The following is a 20,377-nucleotide window of genomic DNA, read 5'->3' as shown; positions in this document are numbered from 1 at the left end:
GGGAGGGGGGAGGAGGGAGGGATTGCATTGGGGAGTTATACATGATATAAACGTTATGCACATGTACCCTAGAACTTAAAGTATAATAAAAAAAAACTAGCTGGGCGAGGTGGCGGGCGCCTGTAGTCCCAGCTACTCAGGAGGCTGAGGCAGGAGAATGGCATAAACCCAGGAGGTGGAGCTTGCAGTGAGCTGAGATCTGGCCACTGCACTCCAGCCTGGGCGACAGAGCCAGACTCTGTCTCAAAAAAAAAAAAAGAAAGAAAGTGATGGGCAGATCTGTGGATGTTTTGTTGGCTCTATTGGAGTAGCGGGTAAGAAGCCATAAAAGGAAGCTAAAATCCTTCCTATGGTCAATGACACAGTGAACATTATTTAAAAGTCAACTACTGGGGGCACGCCCAAGATGGCCAAATAGGAACAGCTCCAGCATCCAGCTCCCAGTGTAAGCAACACAGAAGTCAGGTGATTTCTGCATTTTCAACTGAGGTACCAGGTTCATCTCACTGGGGCCTGTTGTACAGTTGGTACTGCTCCATGGATGCAGCCCGACCAGTGAGAGCTGAAGCAGGGCGAGGCATCGCCTCACATGGGAAGAGCAAGGGGGAAGGGAATTCCTTTTCCTAGCCAAAGGAAATTGAGACACACAACACCTGGAAAATCGGGTAACTCCCACCCTAATACTGCACTTTACCAAGGGTCTTAGCAAAGGGCACACCAGGAGATTATATCCCACACCTGGCCTGAAGGGTCTCTGGGACACATTTAAAGCAGTATGTAGAGGGAAATTTATAGCACTAAATGCCCACAAGAGAAAGCTGGAAAGATCTAAAATTGACACCCTAACATCACAATTACAAGAACTAGAGAAGCAAGAGCAAACACATTCAAAAGCTAGCAGAAGGCAAGACATAACTAAGATCAGAGCAGAACTGAAGGAGACAGAGACACAAAAAACCCTCCAAAAAATCAATGAATCCAGGAGCTGGTTTTTTGAAAAGATCAACAAAATTGACAGACCGCTAGCAAGACTAATAAAGAAGAAAAGAGAGAAGAATCAAATAGACACAATAAAAAATGATGAAGGGGATATCACCACTGATCCCACAGAAATACAGACTACCATCAGAGAACACTATAAACACCTCTATGCAAATAAACTAGAAAATCTAGAAGAAATGGATAATTTCCTGGACACTTACATTCTCCCAAGACTAACCCTGGAAGAAATTGAATCCCTGAATAGACCAATAGCAGACTCTGAAATTGAGGCAATAATTAATAGCCTACCAATCAAAAAAAGTCCAGGATCAGATGGATTCATGGCCAAATTCTACCAGAGGTGCAAGGAGCAGTTGGTACCATTCCTTCTGAAACTATTCCAATCAATAGAAAAAGAGGGAATCCTCCCTAATTCATTTTATGAGGCCAACATCATCCTGATACCAAAGCCTGGCAGAGATACAATAAAATAAGAGTACTTTAGACCAGTATCCCTGATGAACATTGATGCAAAAATCCTCAATAAAATACTGGCAAACCGAATCCAGCAGCACATCAAAAAGCTTATCCGCCATGATCAAGTGGGCTTCATCCGTGGGATGCAAGGCTGGTTCAACATACACAAATCAATAAACGCAATCCAGCATATAAACAGAACCAAAGACAAAAACCACATGATTATCTCAATGGATCAGAAAAGGCCTTTGACAAAATTCAACAGCCCTTCATGCTAAAACCTCCCAATAAATTCAGTATTAATGGAATGTATCTCAAAATAATAAGAGCTATTTATGACAAACCCACAGCTAATATCATACTGAATGGGCAAAAACTGGAAAACTTCCCTTTGAAAAGTGGCACAAGACAGGGATGCCCTCTCTCATCACTCCTATTCAACATAGCGTTGGAAGTTCTGGCTAGGGCAATCAGGCAAGAGAAAGAAATAAAGGGTATTCACTTAAGAAAAGAAGAAGTCAAATTGTCCCTGTTTGCAGATGACATGATTGTATACTTAGAAAACCCCATTGTCTCAGCCCAAAATCTCCTTCAGTTCATAAGCAACTTCTGCAAAGTCTCAGAATACAAAATCAATATGGAAAAATCACAAGCATTCTTATACACCAGTAACAGACAGAGAGCCAAATCATGAATGAACTCCCATTCACAATAACTACAAACAGAACAAAATATCTAGGAATCCAACTTACAAGGGATGTAAAGGACCTCTTCAAGGAGAACTACAAACCACTGCTCAGTGAAATCAAAGAGGACACAAACAAATGGAAGAACATACCATGCTCATGGATAGGAAGAATCAATATTGTGAAAATGGCCATACTGCCCAAGGTAATTTATAGATTCAATGCCATTCCCATTAAGCTACCAATGACTTTCTTCACAGAATTGGAAAAAAACTGCTTTAAAGTTCATATGGAACCAAAAAAGCCCCTGCATTGCCAAGACAATCCTAAGCCAAAAGAACAAAACTGGAGGCATCATGCTACCTGACTTCAAACTATACTACAAGGCTACAGTAACCAAAACAGCATGGTACTGTTATCAAAACAGAGATATAGATCAATGGAACAGAACAGAGCCCTCAGAAATAATACCACACATCTACAGTCATCTGATCTTTGACAAACCTGACAAAAACAAGAAATGAGGAAAGGATTCCCTATTTAATAAATGGTGCTGGAAAAATTGGCTAGCCATAAGTAGGAAGTTGAAACTGGATCCTTTCCTTACTCCTCATATGAAAGTCAATTCAAGATGGATTAGAGACTTAAATGTTAGACCTAAAACCATAAAAACCCTAGAAGAAAACGTAGGTAATACCATTCAGGACATAGGCATGAGTAAGGGCTTCATGTCTAAAACACCAAAAGCAATGGCAACAAAAGCCAAAATTGACAAATGGGATCTAATTAAACTAAAGAGCTTCTGCACAGCAAAAGAAGCTACCATCAGAGTGAACGGGCAACCTACAGAATGAGAGAAAATTTTTGCAATCTACTCATCTGACAAAGGGCTAATATCCAGAACCTACAAAGAACTCAATCAAATTTACAGGAAAAAAAAAAAAAACCCTTCAAAAAGTGGGCAAAGGATATGAACAGACATTTCTCAAAAGAGGACATTCACACAGCCAACAGACACATGAAAAAATGCTCATCACCACTCGCCATCAGAGAAATGCAAATCAAAACCACAATGAGATACCATCTCACACCAGTTAGAATGGCAATCATTAAAAAATCAGGAAACAACAGGTGCTGGATAGCATGTGGAGAAAAAGGAACACTTTTAGGACTGTAAACTAGTTCAACCATTGTTGAAAACAGTGTGGCGATTCCTCAAGGATCTAGAACTAGAAATACCATTTGACCCAGCCATCCCATTACTGGGTATATACCCAAAGGATTATAAGTCATGCTGCTATAAAGGCACATGCAAATGTATGTTTATTGCGGCATTATTCACAATAGCAAAGACTTGGAATCAACCCAAATGTCCATCAGTGACAGACTGGATTAAGAAAATGTGGCACATATACACCATGGAATACTATGCAGCCATAAAAAAGGATGAGTTCATGTTCTTTGTAGGGACATGGATGCAGCTGGAAACCATCATTCTCAGCAAACTTTCGCAAGAACAGAAAACCAAATACCGCATGTTCTCACTCATAGGTGGGAACTGAACAATGAGATCACTTGGATACAGGAAGTGGAACATCACACACTGGGGCCTATTGTGGGGAGGGGGGAGGGGGAGGGATAGCATTAGGAGATATACCTAACGTAAATGACGAGTTAACGGGTGCAGCACAGCTACATGGCACATGTATACATATATAACAAACCTGCACCTTGTGCACATGTACCTTAGAAGTTAAAGTATAATAATAAAAAAAGTCAACTATTTTTAAAATGTAAGCTACTAAAATTTTTGCCACCAACTTAAATGGCTGAAAAAAAGACACAATCTGCAGCATTTGTAGTTAAGTTCTTCATAGAGCCACAGTGTCCCCATTTGGTTCATCAAAATACACATTGAAGCTTTGAACCACAAAAGAACAAAGATAGTGGAACAGATCCCCCATGTGCTCAGAGGCAAAGCTGATGTCCAGAAAACATGTCTTCCTCATCTAATTCATTCTCCTTTGGAAAGGAATCAGAGGTAGACACTGGGCTGGTGTCGCGTCTACATAGCCAGCCCTTCTTTCTTTTCCTTTCCTTACAAAAATACCTACTGAGCAGTGATCATATGCCAGGTTCTGACTAAGCCAGACACAGGACCCAATAGTACATTAGAAATAAACCCTGCCTTCAAGGAGCCTACAATCAAGCAGAAATAAGGAATAAGAGGAATATATAGCTGACCCTGAACCAAGAGAAAGTATTGCCAATTGATGTACATTTAAGCTGACCCTATATGACCACATCCTGGGCATGCTCAATAATTCTGATAAAACTAAATGACCCTGCAGAGCTAGTTGGAAACAGTGAGATAGCTTACAGTAGGAGTATCAGCTAGAAAAGTTTTATCACTTTTTATCTGGGCAGCTGCACAGAATCACAATACAGACAAAATATACAACACAGAGTCAGAATATGACTTAGTGACTGGACAAATGTTTACTTCCTGGGTATTTGTGAAGCACAGTTCTATTTTTAAGAAATTATGCTGCACCTCAGTATCCTTATTTGAAAAATGGTGATAGGGCTGATAACCCATTGGGTATTTTTATTATAACTATAAAATAACACATGCAACAATACATTTAAAACTCTTAGCCATTATACGTCCATTATATGTCCTTCTTTAAGATGTTTTCTGAAACTACAGCTTATGGTCATAAGCATGTGTTCCCATGCATGAGCCTGTGTTGGGTTTCACTCATTTCTTCCTAGTCTTACATGTACAGACTGCACAGGTCTGAAAATTTATACCTCAGTATCCTTTAAGCCCTTTAAAAAGCTGCTTCCAATTGAAAGTCATCTTTTTAATGTCTATTGAAGAGAATTTACACTGTATTGATGGCCTGGACATAATCATTACCTTCCAATAAAAATGACTCATTAAATAAAAAGCAATTTTCACCTGTGAGCTCTTAGAATATATTTGCTTACTTATGGAAATTCAGTAGCCTCTTGCTCAATGTTTTCTGCATTTCTCAGTATAATTATCTGGGGTTCATATATATGTCTATTCAAAATTTGCCAAATCTGAGCAGCTCAGAAACACTAAGAAGACAGAAGATAATAACAACAAACACCAAAACCACAACCACCATCCAAAGTGAGAGATTCTGGGATCCATTTGAGAGGGGCAGTAACCCTTCTGACCTTTATTCAGCTTCTGGTTAGAAGGCAAAACACAGCAGGACTGCTGGTTCCAACATCTTTATTAAGAATCCCATGAACCGACTAGGAAATATTTCCCTGCAACAACCAGTAGACATGTTCTTGAAAGTGACAGAGCATCTATCTTAAGCTGTTACCAAGCTCTGCATGTTAAGTGAGCATTTGAGGTCCCCAGAATGATTCACTATTCGTCTGAGAGCCCACAGCACATTTGCTTGCAATCCCCACACAGGCTGCTTTCCCACTGTATTTCCCTCTGTCTGAAACCAAAACTGATAGCAGACAAAGCAAACAATTTAATTTTACTAAAAGGCTGGAAACTTGACCTCACAGCTGGAGAAACTGCTTTGGTTTGATCTGGACAAAATAATGCAGAAGCCTGTCTTTCCCCATCCACCCCCAGCTAAGTGGGCTGCCAGTCAATTCCAGGGGAGACTTTGCCACATCCCAGTACTCAGCCCACGGGAAGACAGAGTACAGCGGGAAAAACTGTTTAACATGCACTGCCTTAAGCCACATGGGGATGCTTTCTATTTATTTGTGTTTTTCATAGCTCTCTAATATTTTATAAAATGCTACTGTTTCTCATTTTAATGTCTGGTGTTTTAATGTAGGGCTTATTTATCTTACCAGAAACAACATAATAATTGCAGAGTAGAAAAACACTTTGGGAAAAGAAGTGTTTGCATATGTTAATGACTTAATTTAAAGAGTTCTGTGAGTAAAAGCAGAAAACGTGTGATAAAAGAAAATGTGCTTTCATCTTTGCTTCAAATGATTTTTTTAGGTCAGTAAACAACAAAATATGAACTACCGAGTTGTAAAATACCATAAAGGATGGTCACCAAACATATCACAATATAAGTATAAAGTGCACACAAAGTCAACTCTGGCATCGGCATCTAATAAAAGGTGATGCTTACTTACAACCATGTCAGTAACTCCATGTCTCAGTAATAAATACAGCTAACAATGAAAACCTAAGACCTCAAAAGGACCTGCTAAACTATTAAGAGAACATTGAACAAAATAGTACCCATGCTTACAAGTCCTAGGTTCAAGGCTCAGTTGTGCCACTGACTATCCCTGGGGCTAAGGGAAAATAACTTCATCTCCCTAAGTCTCATCTTCCTCAAACATCAACCATGGGCATGGTTCAACTCAAGGCTCATGGAGCCTCAACTCAAGGCTCCAAAGAATCCTTAAACAATTTTTACAAAATCCGACTCTAGACGGGGTGCGGTGGCTGACACCTGTAATCTCGGCTACTTGGGAGGCCAAGGCAGGAGGATCGTTTGAGCCTAGGAGTTCACAACCAGCCTGGGCAACATGGCAAGACCATATCTCTACAAAGATAAAAATAAAAATAAATTAGTTGAGAGTGGTGGCATGCATCTGTAGTGCTAGCTCCTTGGAAGAATGAAGTGGGAGATCACTTGAGCCCAGGAGTTTGAGGCAGCAGTAAGCTATGACCCCAAAACTGCACTCCAGCCTGCATCTTGGGAGACAGAGACAGAGTGACCCTGTCTCAGAAAAATCCAATTATATAATAAGTTTAACAGGATATATATTAAATCATTCTAATTATTTGACAATTACTAATTTAGGTATGGGGTGTGTGTGTGTGTGTGTGCATGCACACGTGCATATGTTTTATTAAACAAGTCAGCATACTTCCACTTTCTCTGCATGAATGTTTTACGCTCCCAACTAAAACGGAATTCCTCTAAACCAGAGAGCTAGCTCCATGCCCAGCAATTCAGACAACATGCCTGACATAGCAGCTCTTCAGTTCAACTTTAAGTCATGTTTAAACATTGGACAATAATAAAAATAACAACTGCTATAAGACGGTATTAAGGAAAATGGAACTTCAGAAGGAAGATGGGATATATGCACACAATTAACAAGAGTAAAGGGTAGAGACAGTGTTTTTCCTCTTATGGTACAGACATGATGAAGTGAAGGGAAGTTTGAGATGGGGTCCATTTACATCACAACTTTAGATTCACTGTTAAATAGTTTTAAAAAGGTTACTTCTATGCTTAACAAATCTGCATTTATAATTGTGTATTTCAAATTACATTCTTTCTACAGTTCATAATGGGTTTTTAAATCACAAAGAGTAGTTATCAGAGTTTGTGGCAATCAGTCAAACTTATTCTCCATCTTTCTTGCCTTCCTGCAAGTTAAAATACCAGGTAACAAATCTAAAATTTCTTCAGGACTTTATCCAGAGGTCGTCTCTCCCTAGTGAGGCCTTCCTTGGAACCCACCACCACCTGTACAATTTCTTGATCCTTCAATTGCATTATTTTTCTGCTTAGCACTCAATAATAATCAAGAAAAACATGTATAATGTATGATAAGATAGATGGTTTTAAGTGCAATATCCCCACTAGAATATGCAATGCTTAATTTTAGGTGTTAACTTGACTGGATTAAGAGATACCAAGATAGGTGAAAAAGCATCATTTCTGGGTATGTTAGTGACGGTGTTTTGCAAGAGACTGACATTTGAGTCAGTGGGCTAAGTAAGGAAGATTCATCCTCATCCAATGTGGGTGGGCACCAACCACCTAGCTGGGAACCCAGATAGAACAAAAAGGCAGAGGGAAAGCAAATTCTCATTCTCTCTCTCTCTCTCTGAGAGGCCTTTGGCCGCAGGTTGAGAGTTATATCATAGTCTCCCCTGGTTCTGAGGCTTTTGAACTTGAATTGACCCTACTTGAATTGATGCTACTGGCATCCCTCGTTCTCCAGCTTATAGATGGACTCTCTTAGAACTTAGCTGCCATAATCACATGAGCCAATCCCCCTAATAAATCCCCTCTCATACATCCATATCCATATATATCTATGTCGCTCTCTCTCTCTGTGTGTGTGTGTGTGTGTGTTGTGTGTGTGTGTGTACATTATCTTTACTGGTTCTGTCTCTCTGGAAACCCTGCCTAATACAGAATGTTACAAGAATAAAGATTTTTGCCTACTTGGATCACTCTTTTAACTCAGTGCCTAGAATATTGTAGGAGTTCATCACGTGTTCATTATAACATCATATACTACATATTGCATAATATATAATACATATTGTACTGAATATTACAGATATTCCCTTTAAGCTCCTATCAACAAAGGCACATGAGAAAACAGAATGCACAAGGTAGACACAAAAATGTGCACAAAAAGATCCAAACATACCTACTCCAAGCGCAGTATGTGGTCGGGACAAGAGATAGAACCATGGATTTAGACGAGGCTGAGTTATAGCCTTGGCTCTGTTAGTAGTTCTGTGGACCTGGGCAAATTATTTCACTTCTCTAAATTTCAGTTCCCATGCCCACAAATTTAGAGCAATAAGAGTACCTACCTTATAAGTTTAATGTGAGGCATGAATGAGCTCAAGTACATGAAACACCTTGCAGAGTATCTAGCACATAACAAGCTCTCGGTAAGGACTAGATGATGGTGATGGTGCTAAGGAGGAGGAGAAGGTAGAGGACAATAAAGACGATTACTATATTGTGACTAGGAAGGAAGATGGAAAAATAAGTCCAGCAGATGAAACTCTCAAACTCCTTCACTGTAGCCCTACTTCCCTCCCAATTTCCAGCTCATGAATTCACACACGTACATTCCATAAAATAGTGCTCTGACTTTGGATACTTGCTAGAAAGGATGGGGGCTTTTTAAAAAATCATTTGCCGGTTGGGCACGTTGGCTCATGCCTGTAATCCCAGCACTTTAGGAGGCTGAGGCGGGTGGACCACGAGGTCAGGAGATCCAGACCATCCTGGTTAACATGGTGAAACCCTGTCTCTACTAAAAATACAAAAAATTAGCAAGGTGTGGTGGCGAGCACCTGTAGTCCCAGCTACTCAGGAGGCCGAGGCAGGAGAATGGCATGAACCCGGGAGGCGGAGCTTGCAGTGAGCCGAGATCAGGCCACTGCACTCCCGCCGGGATGACAGAGCGAAACTCTGTCTCAGAAAAAAAAAAAAAAAAAAAAGTTTGCCCATGTCAATCAAGAATGTAAAATGCTGCCACTTTTCCTCTTTGTAGTTCTAAGCAGTCCAGGTTCCAGAGACACAGAAATCACAAAACCTTGACAAACCAGAACCCTTGGGAAATGTGCCATTTTGCGCATTTGAGTTTTCCAAGTAGTTGAGCAGCCTGTCAGATGGTTATCATAATTTTATGGGCTTTGTTTTGTTTTGCTTAGTTATCCATGCTTGATTTACAAAATTTTTCCAAAGTGCATTGTAATTCTCTTTCCAGGTCCAGTTTGTGCACCACCAAGATGTGCTCAGGCCAACCTGTACCACAGACACCTAAACATCGATGTTCACCCTACTCCCTAATAAGAACTCTCTTGCTCCTGCCACAGAATAAGGAAGCCCCCCAATCCAGTACTCATTGATAAAAGAGAGATAGTAATGTGAACACTGACCAGACGGTACCCTCAGAAGTACTGGCTTCCCACTAGTATTTCCCAGAAGTTTTGTGACTTAAGGGCCTATGTGGCAGATTTGGCCAATAAAATGCCAGAAATGGGCAGGAGGCAGCAGAGAAACTGCTTCCCCTTCCTTCCAACCCCAGGCTAAATGGTCCAAAATAGAGTGGTTCTCAGTGCCCTTTCTGGAGACAGGCGGAGCAACTGAAAGCAGGCTGAGTATTGTTGTGAAGCTGTGACCAACATAAAAACACACCAATTTATATGTGGTCTCCATTTCATCCCATATGACTTCTTTTTCCTCACTCTTGCTCCCTGTGATTAGTCTTAGTATGTACTGTAACTTGTCCTTCATATTCTGTTTCTAGGGAACTTGGACCTTAACAATGATTCCAACTTCATTACAATCATCACCGAGCTATTATGCTGCATGGGAATGAAGCGATGAGCACTCTTTGGGCTTAAAGCCTTCCTTTTGTGGGGGTGGGGGGTACAGAGTCCTGCTCTGTTGTCCAAGCTGGAGCACAGTGGCACCATCTTGGCTCACTGCAACCTCCACCTCCAGGGTTCAAGCAAACAGCCTCCTGAGTTGTTGGGATTACAGGCATGCGTCACCACACTTGGCTAATTTTTGTATTTTCTAGCAGGGATGGGGCTTCACCATGTTGGCAAGACCGGTCTCGAACTCCTGGACTCAAGTGATCCACCCACTTCGGCTTCCCAAAGTGCTAGGATTACAGGCATGAGCCAGTGCACCTGGCCTGAGCTTAAAGTCCTTAAGGAGGTACTTAGGGCTGTTTATTCTGAAAATGTCTGAAGTCCCAACATTAAGCCTTCAGACTGGTTCTGACTTGCCTCCTGCAAATCCCAGCTCCACCACAAGCTGTGAGAACTTCGACAAGAAATTTAAAATCAAGTTTTTGTTTCTCATTCATAAGATGTGGATAATCAGAGTACATACACCATAGAATCCTTGTGAAAAGAAAATGAATCAATACTTATTTAACACCTGGCACAGAAAAACACGCAATGAGAGTTAGCAATCTCTTTCTCCTGCTGCCTGATTTATGGGGTTATTTCCAACTGCTGTATGACCATCTACTGAAATATCTCCACTTTGCAATTTCTAAAACGTTAGAGGATTATATACCAGGAAATATATCTTATTAGAATTGTGTGCAAAGTGAAAGTAAGTAGGGACTGAATAAAAACAACAGAGTTAATGTATATTAGTGCAAACTCTGTAGAAAGCTCCCAATAGTCATTATTGCTTACATCTTGGTTCTTGAACATATATTACCAAATTTTGACGTTCTAAATGAGCTAAAGTATTATTATCCATGTTTGAGTCATGCTGTATTCCTGTACACCCTTGAGCATCTACACTATCTCAGTTGTGAAACACAAGAGTTTAGTGACCATAAACAAAACTCAAACTCACTCCATTTCTGATGGTTTACCTCCTAGGATAAATATCAGTCTAGGATAAAATAGCAGTCAGATGAAAGAAAGAGTACACCTGATATTTTAGCATCTAAAGCACTATTGTATAAAATGGTTATCCAATATTTAATAACTGTGTTTTTATTTCAAGGCTTATTCAGTTTAATCATTATTCCTTTATTAATCAAATATTCTATTAGAAGTATCCTGAAGGTATGAGAAAGAAATACCTAACTCTATCCAGGATCAGGGAGAGATGTGTGACACATATATGAGGACAGAGGACCAACACACGTGAAGAAGACTAACCTCACTTTCCATCTTCACAGCCCCATTCACAACCTCAGAGCTCATACTTGCATAGCCTGAGTAAAGAATTTCCTTTCAAAGCTGACCTCAAAATAATGTTTCTTTTTAATAATCATGGTGCTTTATCTAGAGTTTAGTCAATGAAATCAGAAGCATCCTACCAAACCAACGGCCCACAGGGATGGAAATTATGGATTCTAAGATATGCTACTAATATATAGAGTATAAGTTAGATTATTTATAGTAAATTTCAACAATAATGTGCAAATTATGATTAATTGAAACTCCTTATAATTTAGGGGAAACCCTCAAGTTACACTTTTACAATATGGAGAATGAGTCTGAGTCAAAGAACTCTGGGACAGTTATTAGTGCAGCTCTTAAAGGCCCTCTTAGTGTGCTTCCTGGATGCTGGTATATTGTTACTGGTGACCGCCCAAAGATATTTTATGAGTAAGAGTGGGCCCAAGAAACAATGCAATTCTTTCAACAGCCAACTGCTCCAAAAAAGCAGTGAGACCAAAGCTCTACACTACTGAACTTACAGATTTTATTTTTTTATTTTTTTGAGACAGAGTTTTGCTCTGTAACCAGGCTAGAGTGCAGTGGCACAATCTTGGCTCACTGCAACCTCTGCCTCTCAGGTTCAAGCAATTCTCCTGCCTCAGCTTCCCGAGCAGCTGGGACTACAGGCGCACGCCACCATGCCCAGCTAATTTTTGTATTTTTAGTAGAGACAGGTTTCACCATGTTGGCCAGGATGGTCTCGATCTCTTGACCTCATTATCTGCCCACCTTGGCCTCTCAAGACCTTGCAGATTTCTTATTCTTCAAAGGCTGCTTTAGCTACAGAATTTCCAGGGCACCTCCTCAAGCAACATAGAGACCCCAAAGAGTCAGATTCACTCACATACAAACTTGGTCTACGTCCTTAGCACCATTTGTCTGTTGGTTCAATAATATACAAGAGAAGCAACAACCTAAAACCTGGTCTGGTTGTCTTTGGCATCAATCTTAAAATCAGGACTAGACTGTGTGGCCTGGCCCAGCTCAGACACTTCCTCCAATGACATTAAAGACTTCTTTCAGAAAAATGTTCATTTACCAGTATTGCTGGGCAGATGCAGATTTAACATGAAGCTATTAAAGCCAATACTTCCAAGCTCCAAGGAGGATCCTAACAATGATTCTCCTTGGAGCCTCACTCTGTTGCCTAGGCTGGGGTGCAGTGGCCAGATCTCAGGAAGTGGGTTTATGCCATTCTCCTGCCTCAGCCTCCCAAGTAGCTGGGACTACAGGCGCCCGCCACCTCGCCCGGCTAGTTTTTTGTATTTTTTAGTAGAGACGGGGTTTCACTGTGTTAGCTAGGATGGTCTCAATCTCCTGACCTCGTGATCCGCCCATCTCAGCCTCCCAAAGTGCTGGGATTACAGGCTTTAGCCACCGTGCCCGCCAGCAAAATATATTTTAACCAGATCAATTCAAAACTTCTATTCTCTTTCCCCTTGATTACATTTTACATCACATTACGTGAAGTGGTTGCAGCCAGTATGGAGATCTGTCTAAAAGAGAATTAAGTCGAGGATACATTTAATTTTCATTTAGTGGGATTATTTATATGACTCATCTTCAATTATATATATATATATATATATATATATATATATACACACACACTGTTGTTAGCCATTCCAGTGTAGAAATGGCTTCCAAAAACACTCCCACTATCCATTGCACTGAGACACCCAGCATTTTAGCATGGAAGTAAGACCAAAATTGGTATCACCATATGAATATAACCTGAGGTGGGTGGCACTAGAATTACGGCAGTGGTGGAGGAGAAATTAGACTAAAATGAACAGAGCCAGAAGCTATTCTGTGGAAAACTACCAAATGATTAGACATGTAAACTTGTCACTAGAAGACGTGGTTCTTGCCTACAGAGTCAAAACGAAAGTTCTCTCCTGGATGATGTGGCATACAAGTTAAAAATGCACTGTAAAATTTTTCTTTTGTTGACAAAACTCACAGACACAGAAATTACTAGTTTTTGTTGTTGTTGTTGTCGTTGTTTTTTATGGAACACAGACTTGTAGCAGTATTATTAATAGTAAGAGTATCTGTAACAGTTTGTATGAAAAAGAAACTTGATAGAGGTTTTTCCAAATTTGACAGAATATTAAAAATTGACATGTGATTAAAAATAACAAGTTGTGACTTTGGAGAAATGGTTCTAAACTCTCAATAATAAAAAACACAAATTTCAGTCAAACACACTGGTGAAAAAATTAAATAATCTTTCTTATTTTCTATGGCAATGATTACAAAATTGTTATCCTAGGGGAAGGCAATCAAGCAAAATTTCAACCCAAAAATGTAAGAAAAAAAGCATTAGAGATGTTTGTCAGGCATTTAAAAAAACACTGTTATTCTTCTGAGTTTTGTGATATCTGTCATATTTGTTGACTTTCAAACTTTTAAGTTGCTGTGATTGTTTTCCTTGTTCTAAACAAACACAACTTTGTTCTTATGACTTATTCTTTTTCTCAAAGCAGGCATTTGAAATAGTATGAGCTTCAAGCCCCACAAAACTGGGATTCATTTCTGGGATTAGGCATTCCTCGACAATTAACCCTTGCTTATATAGCATTATCAACTCACTTCAGTGCTCTAGTTATCCTTCATACTGTTGTGTCTCCAACTGGAATTTGTAAAACTCATTCCACAATGCCGAAGGATGACACTAAGGCCACAGGGAACATGATGAATGATCAGTAGAAGACACTCATTTATGTTGTATCACATGCTATACAATTAGATTACATGCTTTTCTGTCTCTACTATAAGTTTTTTTAATTTTTTAATTTTTTTTTTGAGGCAAGGCCTTACTCTGTCATCCAAGCTGGACTGTAGTGGCATGATCACAGCTCACTGCTGCCTCAATTTTCCAGGCTTACGTGAACTTTCCATGTTAGCCCTCCCCTGCCCCACTAGCTGGGACTATAGGTGAGTGTGCCACCATGCCCACCTTATTTATGTATTTATTTATTTATTTAATTTTAGAGAGAGGGTCTCACTATATTGCCCAGGTTGATCTTGAATGCCTGGGCTCAAGCAATCTTCCTGCTTTGGCCTCCCAAAGTGCTGGAATTACAGCTGTGCACCACCATGCCCAGCCTCTACTACCAGTTCTTCATTTAATCATCTGTACCAGTTGGCACCACATGCCCAGACAACCACCATGGCTCCCTACAAGCTGGTGCTGATCCACCACAGAGAGAGCATGTGGAACCCGGAGAACTGCTTCAGTGGCTGGTACAATGCCAACCTGAGCCCGGCAGGCCACGAGGAAGCAAAGTACTGCAGGCAGGCACTGGGGGATGCTGGCTCTGAATTTGATATCTGCTTCTCCTCAGTGCAGAAGAGAGTGATCTTGACTATCCGGACAGTGCTAGATGCCACTGATCAGATGTGGCTGCCAGTAATGAGGACTTGACACCTCAATAAGGGCACTATGGGTGTCTGACGGCAGTCAATAAAGCAGAAACTGCTGCAAAGCATGGTGAGGCCCAGGTAAAGATCTGGAGGTGTTCCTGTGATGTCCCACCACCTCTGATGAAGCCCAACCATCCTTTCTACAGCAACATCAGTAAGGATCACAGGTATGCATACCTCACTGAAGATCAGCTACCCTCCTGGGAGAGTCTGAATGATGCTACCACCAGAGCTCTGCTCTTTTGGAATGAAGAAATAGCTCCTCAGATCAAGGAGGGGAAATGGGTACTGACTGAAGCCCATGGAAATAGCCTCCCAACCACTGTCAAGCATCTGGAAGGTCTCTGAAGAGGCTATCATGGAGCTGAACCTGTCAACTGGTTATCCCCATTATCTATGAATTGGACAAGGACTTGAAGCCCATCAGGTGCATGCAGCTCTTGGGGGATGAAGAGACCATGGGTAAAGCCATGGAAACTGTGGCTGCCGAGGGCAAGGCCAAGAAGTGAGGGCTGGCGGGCAGGCTACTGTCCCCAAGAGCACCCTCCCTGTCTGTCACATCCCTGTGCACCTCCCTCCTGCACATGTCACACCAAGCTCATCTGTAATTGTAACTGCAGATGGGGACCAGTGGCTCTCATTTACATTTTAGCCATTTTGTCTCCTGTAGCCACTCCCTTTACCACCTAGTCAGAATAACACTTCTAGGGCATGGGTTATCAGTCCAAACTGAGGAAAAGTTCTCCTTTTCCAAGAGACTTGAAAGGTAGTGACTTGGGTTTTTGCCAGTGCTTTGTTTACTAAGGACTTGTGGGGAGGAACCATTCTAAGTCATGGCCAATGTGGAGAAGAAAGAGCCGATCTATTCCTGGAGCCAGTCCTGTGCTCTTCAGAGTCAGGCCATTGCCTGGGGGCTCTAGTCACTCAGTGGAAGATGAATGCAACCTGTATGGCGATGTGACAAACAACTCTTTCCTCCCTCACCCCAGAGAAGCTGGCTCCAGAAGGTTGAGATCAATCCTGACTTTAGTGTATGTGTTACCTTTACTTTTATAAAAGTATAGTGTATATAAATAACCCAAAACAATAACCTTTCTGGGGTTTCTTGTGGCAGTTGAAATAGTCCCACATGTGGTCATCACACCAATATGGGATAAGCTCCTTGACCTGTGCGAGGTAGGAGTGCCTCCTGCTGTTTATTTTAGAATCTCTCCCCCACCTTGTTTCATGGCTGTGAAATGCCTCTTGGTCCTAAGTGTGTCTTTCACTGACTGATTTCTGAATCATATTCTAGTTGCTTGGCCCTGCTACATAGGCCCAGTGTTCATTTGAGCACAACTGTACTAAGTTCTTTTTCCAGATCAGTATAATAAAGGAATGATGTACAATTTAAAACATCATCTTTACATCCTCTTCAGTTCAAAGCTCTATAACAACAGAGAGCAGGTGCATGATAAATGTGGAAATGAGAGAAGGAAGAAGTAGAGGTCAAGAAAAAGGAAAAAGGAAGGGGAAAAGGAAGAAAGGCAGGCTTTTGGCCGGGCGCGGTGGCTCAAGCCTGTAATCCCAGCACTTTGGGAGGCCGAGGCGGGCGGATCACAAGGTCAGGAGATCGAGACCATCCTGGCTAACACGGTGAAACCCCGTCTCTACTAAAAAATACAAAAAAAAAAAAAACTAGCCGGGTGAGGTGGCGGGCGCCTGTAGTCCCAGCTACTCAGGAGGCTGAGGCAGGAGAATGGTGTGAACCCGGGAGGCGGAGCTTGCAGTGAGCTGAGATCTGGCCAGTGCACTCCAGCTTGGGTGACAGAGCGAGACTCCGTCTCAAAAAAAAAAAAAAAAAAAAAAAAAGAAAGGCAGGCTTTTAAGGAAGCAAATGGAAGAAAAAAAATCACAAAAATGAATTAAACTCTGTTTTACACATCTTGAAGGTAACTACAAAGTCTCTGTTTTTTTGTTTTGTTTTGTTTTTGTTTCTTGTTTTTTTACCATTTGCCGTATCTTTTAGGGTATGTGTGTGTACCTCAAACTTTTATCTTAATTCATTTGTTTGTTTGTTTGTTTTCGATATAGGGTCTCACTCTGTCACCCAAGCTGGAGTGCTATGGCACAAACATGGCTCACTGCACCCTCAACCTCCTAGGCACAAGTGATCCTCCCACCTCAGTCTCCCATGTAGCTGGGACCACAGGTGCACGCCACCATGCCCAGCTAAATTTTTTATTTTTTATTTCATTTTTGGTACAGGTGAGATCTTACTTTGTTGCCCAGGCTAGTCATGAACTCCTGGGCTCAAGCGATCCTCCTGCCTTGGCCTCCCAAACAGCTAGGATTACAGGCATGAGCCGCTGTGCTTGGCCTTTTATTTTAATTCTTTCAAATTTTATTCACTTTCAGTTCAAGACATTTCATATTCGATCTGTTATTTTACTCAGTATTATTCTCACCAGCATACTGCTTTTTAAAACCAACTAGAATATTAACTATGTTATGCAAATGAAAATCTGTGAATTTAATCACAAAGAGTGACCCAGAGGAGCCGCTAAGTCCTACAACATCCAATGGGAAAATTTCGAGAGTCCTATTATATTCAATAACTCGTATACCAATGCCCAGAATTTAATATAAATCGAACTGAATCCTACACACAACTCTTTGTAGATTCTGTCTGTTGATAAGACATGCTTTCATAAAAACTGGCAAGTGACAAATACAGACTACAGCCCATTTTAATTTTCATTTCATTTTCTTTTCATTGAAACATTGTGAATGTAGTGGCATCACATAAATATTTATCAAACTCTATAATTCTTCCAACTGTAATGATAAATAAAAGTATCTTTCAATGTGCATACAAAACACTAGCAGAAAACCATTCTTAGAAGACTGAAATGATATGCAAGCTATCTGAAGTCATGAAGGACAATAAATTTATCCCACTGCCTTCTGGAGAGCCACAAATTCATGCAGCAATAATCTGGTAGTTTTGGTAATCTGTGCTTACTAGGATTCTGAAATAACACAGCATCACTTGGCACTGGGGAAATGAGGACCCTGACCTGATGGGCTGGTAAGCCATCGAAAACGTCTATTATTAAATATAAAAGGAAGACTGCATACAGAGAAAAGACGACCCAGGTTTCCAGGTTGTAGGTTTGCCAACCTGTTTGGATTACCTCTTTATGACTGTCATTATTTTTATCATTTACTAGTTATACAGAGACAATAGCAGTTCAAGCCTGATACACAATGCAGACATAATTACAGATTTGAACCGACAGTACTCTATTAAAACCTAAATTGCCTCAGCCCACAGTTAACAAAAGGTCAAGAAGAAGGCACCTGCTGAAAAGAGTAATAAAAACATGCCGTTTATGATTTTCCAGAAGCTTCTAATCCTTTCTCCCACCTGGCTTACATGACAACTACGAAGTTCATCAGAATGTTGTAGAGTGTTCAGGACTCCTCAGGGAAACATTATTTTTTTTCTCTCGAATAATTATGGCCAGAAAGTCTAGAGCCAAGAAAAGTTTCTGCTGTCACTTGATCATAACTTCATTCCTCTCCCTTGCCTGCTTGGGTCTCAAGGGGAAAATTTAAGGGCAAGCCTGGGCCAAAATGCAACAAGCCTCTTTTGATTTAGATGGGCGAGAGTAAAAATATCATCTCAAAAAAAAGAATGAGGACAGGGGACGCCATTTAGTGTGGATTTGTCATGAATTAAACCAAAGTCACCAAATAATATCTGTCTTACTCCTCAACTTGTCAAAGAGGAGTTGCCAGGCAAGTTTGGGGAAAAGAAGTTGGAAAGATTAACAACCAGCTATAAGACAAAATATGATTTCTAGTGCTTCTGAATATGAGACAAAATAAGTTTATATTATATTACATTATGCAAGAGATATGCTACTATAGGAATTAATCACTCTTTTAAATATCTCGGCTGAAGCTAATGGTTTCTTCAATGACAAAGAGCTCCTCATTTTTCAAACAATACAGCTCTTCCATTTCTTGATTTTCACTCACCCACTCTTGACTATGATGATTAGAGGCTTTGGACAAAGAATATTAGACTCAGCACTGGCAGCTAGCGAACAGTTCTTCAGTTGAACTAAATAAATAAAAGCTACTCAATTGTTTGCCTTTATTCTTTCCTTGGCCACCAGCTGAAATAAATCCTTTTCCCTGTAGAAGATCAAAGTACAGCATCACAATGTTTGAGAGCTTGAAAGATCCTGGTACCCTACCATCCGGCCAAATCCCTCTTTTTTCTGTCTGGTGACACAGGTTCTTTAGCAAAACAAAACTTGTCCTTTCATGGTAGAAAAGATGTGGAGAGCATAAGTTAGATGGGAAGATATAGTCCTCTGGTTTCACTTTCTTACCTTGCAAAATGAAAGCATTGGATAAGTATTCTCTCTCTACTGTTGGTACTGAAATGTACCAACACATCAAAGCAGTATTACAGAAACTGTAGTAGAAATTGCTAGAAAATGTCGGTATACAAAATATTTTAAAACTTAAAATCTGTTTTAGAAATATTTAAATAAGAAAAATATTTTATCAGTCAAGGTCCTGGTGGAAAACAGATGGCACACTCAAACTGGATAATGAGGAACATTTAATAAATAGATTATTAGCAAAGGAGTGGGCAGAGTTTAAAGAAGTAAAACAAAAGAAAACAAAAACAGTGTGGTAATCTAGGGCTAGTAACAGCAAGGAACTGTTACCACCCATCCGTGGAGGGATGCATCCAGTCCACAGTAACCAGTGTAGAAAGAGTCAAAGGGATGAATATCCTGACCTGGCTCTCCTTCTTTCTTAGGTTCCCATTGGTTGAACAAAGAGATGTCAGACAGCAAAAGAGCCCACTGGCCAAAAAGCCTCTGGGCACAGAGCAGAAAGAAGAGTCAGAATGGATCAGAGAGGTGAATGGGAGAGAGTTCGCCCAACTCTGAACACAATTATAAAGTTATTATTTATTTATTTATTTATTTATTTATTTATTATTGGAATAATCTGTTCACAATATATAGTAATTAGCTTGATGGTAATTAATGTGTCTCAAACACCTCTTTGGTTTGTCTATTTGAATTCAAAGAGTACATCAGGTCTCCTAAGCCTCTGCTAGGTCTATCAAAGCATTTGGAATAAAGAGCATTCTGTGCTCAGATATGCTGGGGAAATGCTTTCAAGAGCCTCAATGCAAAGAAAGGTAAATGTAAATGCACAGGCACGGGGCCTGTGAGTCTTTCCTCATAACAGCAGATATAAAAAAAATAAGAAAATAACTGTCCATACCTCC

The 20,377-nt window shown here is 40.5% G+C and overlaps 1 protein-coding gene and 1 pseudogene across 2 annotated transcripts in view; one reads left to right on the top strand and one right to left on the bottom strand.

Moving 5' to 3' along the window:
- The window catches only part of FAT3 (FAT atypical cadherin 3), a 717,192-nt gene that overhangs the window by 544,561 nt on the left and 152,254 nt on the right, over positions 1-20,377 (bottom strand). The gene's annotated exons all lie outside the window — the stretch shown is intronic.
- LOC117080388 lies at positions 14,710-15,581 on the top strand (annotated as a pseudogene).

The sequence above is a fragment of the Trachypithecus francoisi genome, unplaced genomic scaffold (assembly GCF_009764315.1).
Source record: "Trachypithecus francoisi isolate TF-2019V2 unplaced genomic scaffold, Tfra_2.0 Lachesis_group8, whole genome shotgun sequence".
Lineage (NCBI taxonomy): Eukaryota > Metazoa > Chordata > Mammalia > Primates > Cercopithecidae > Trachypithecus > Trachypithecus francoisi.
The sequence above is the reverse complement of the archived record's forward strand: the minus strand, read 5'-3'. Positions and strand labels throughout refer to the sequence as shown.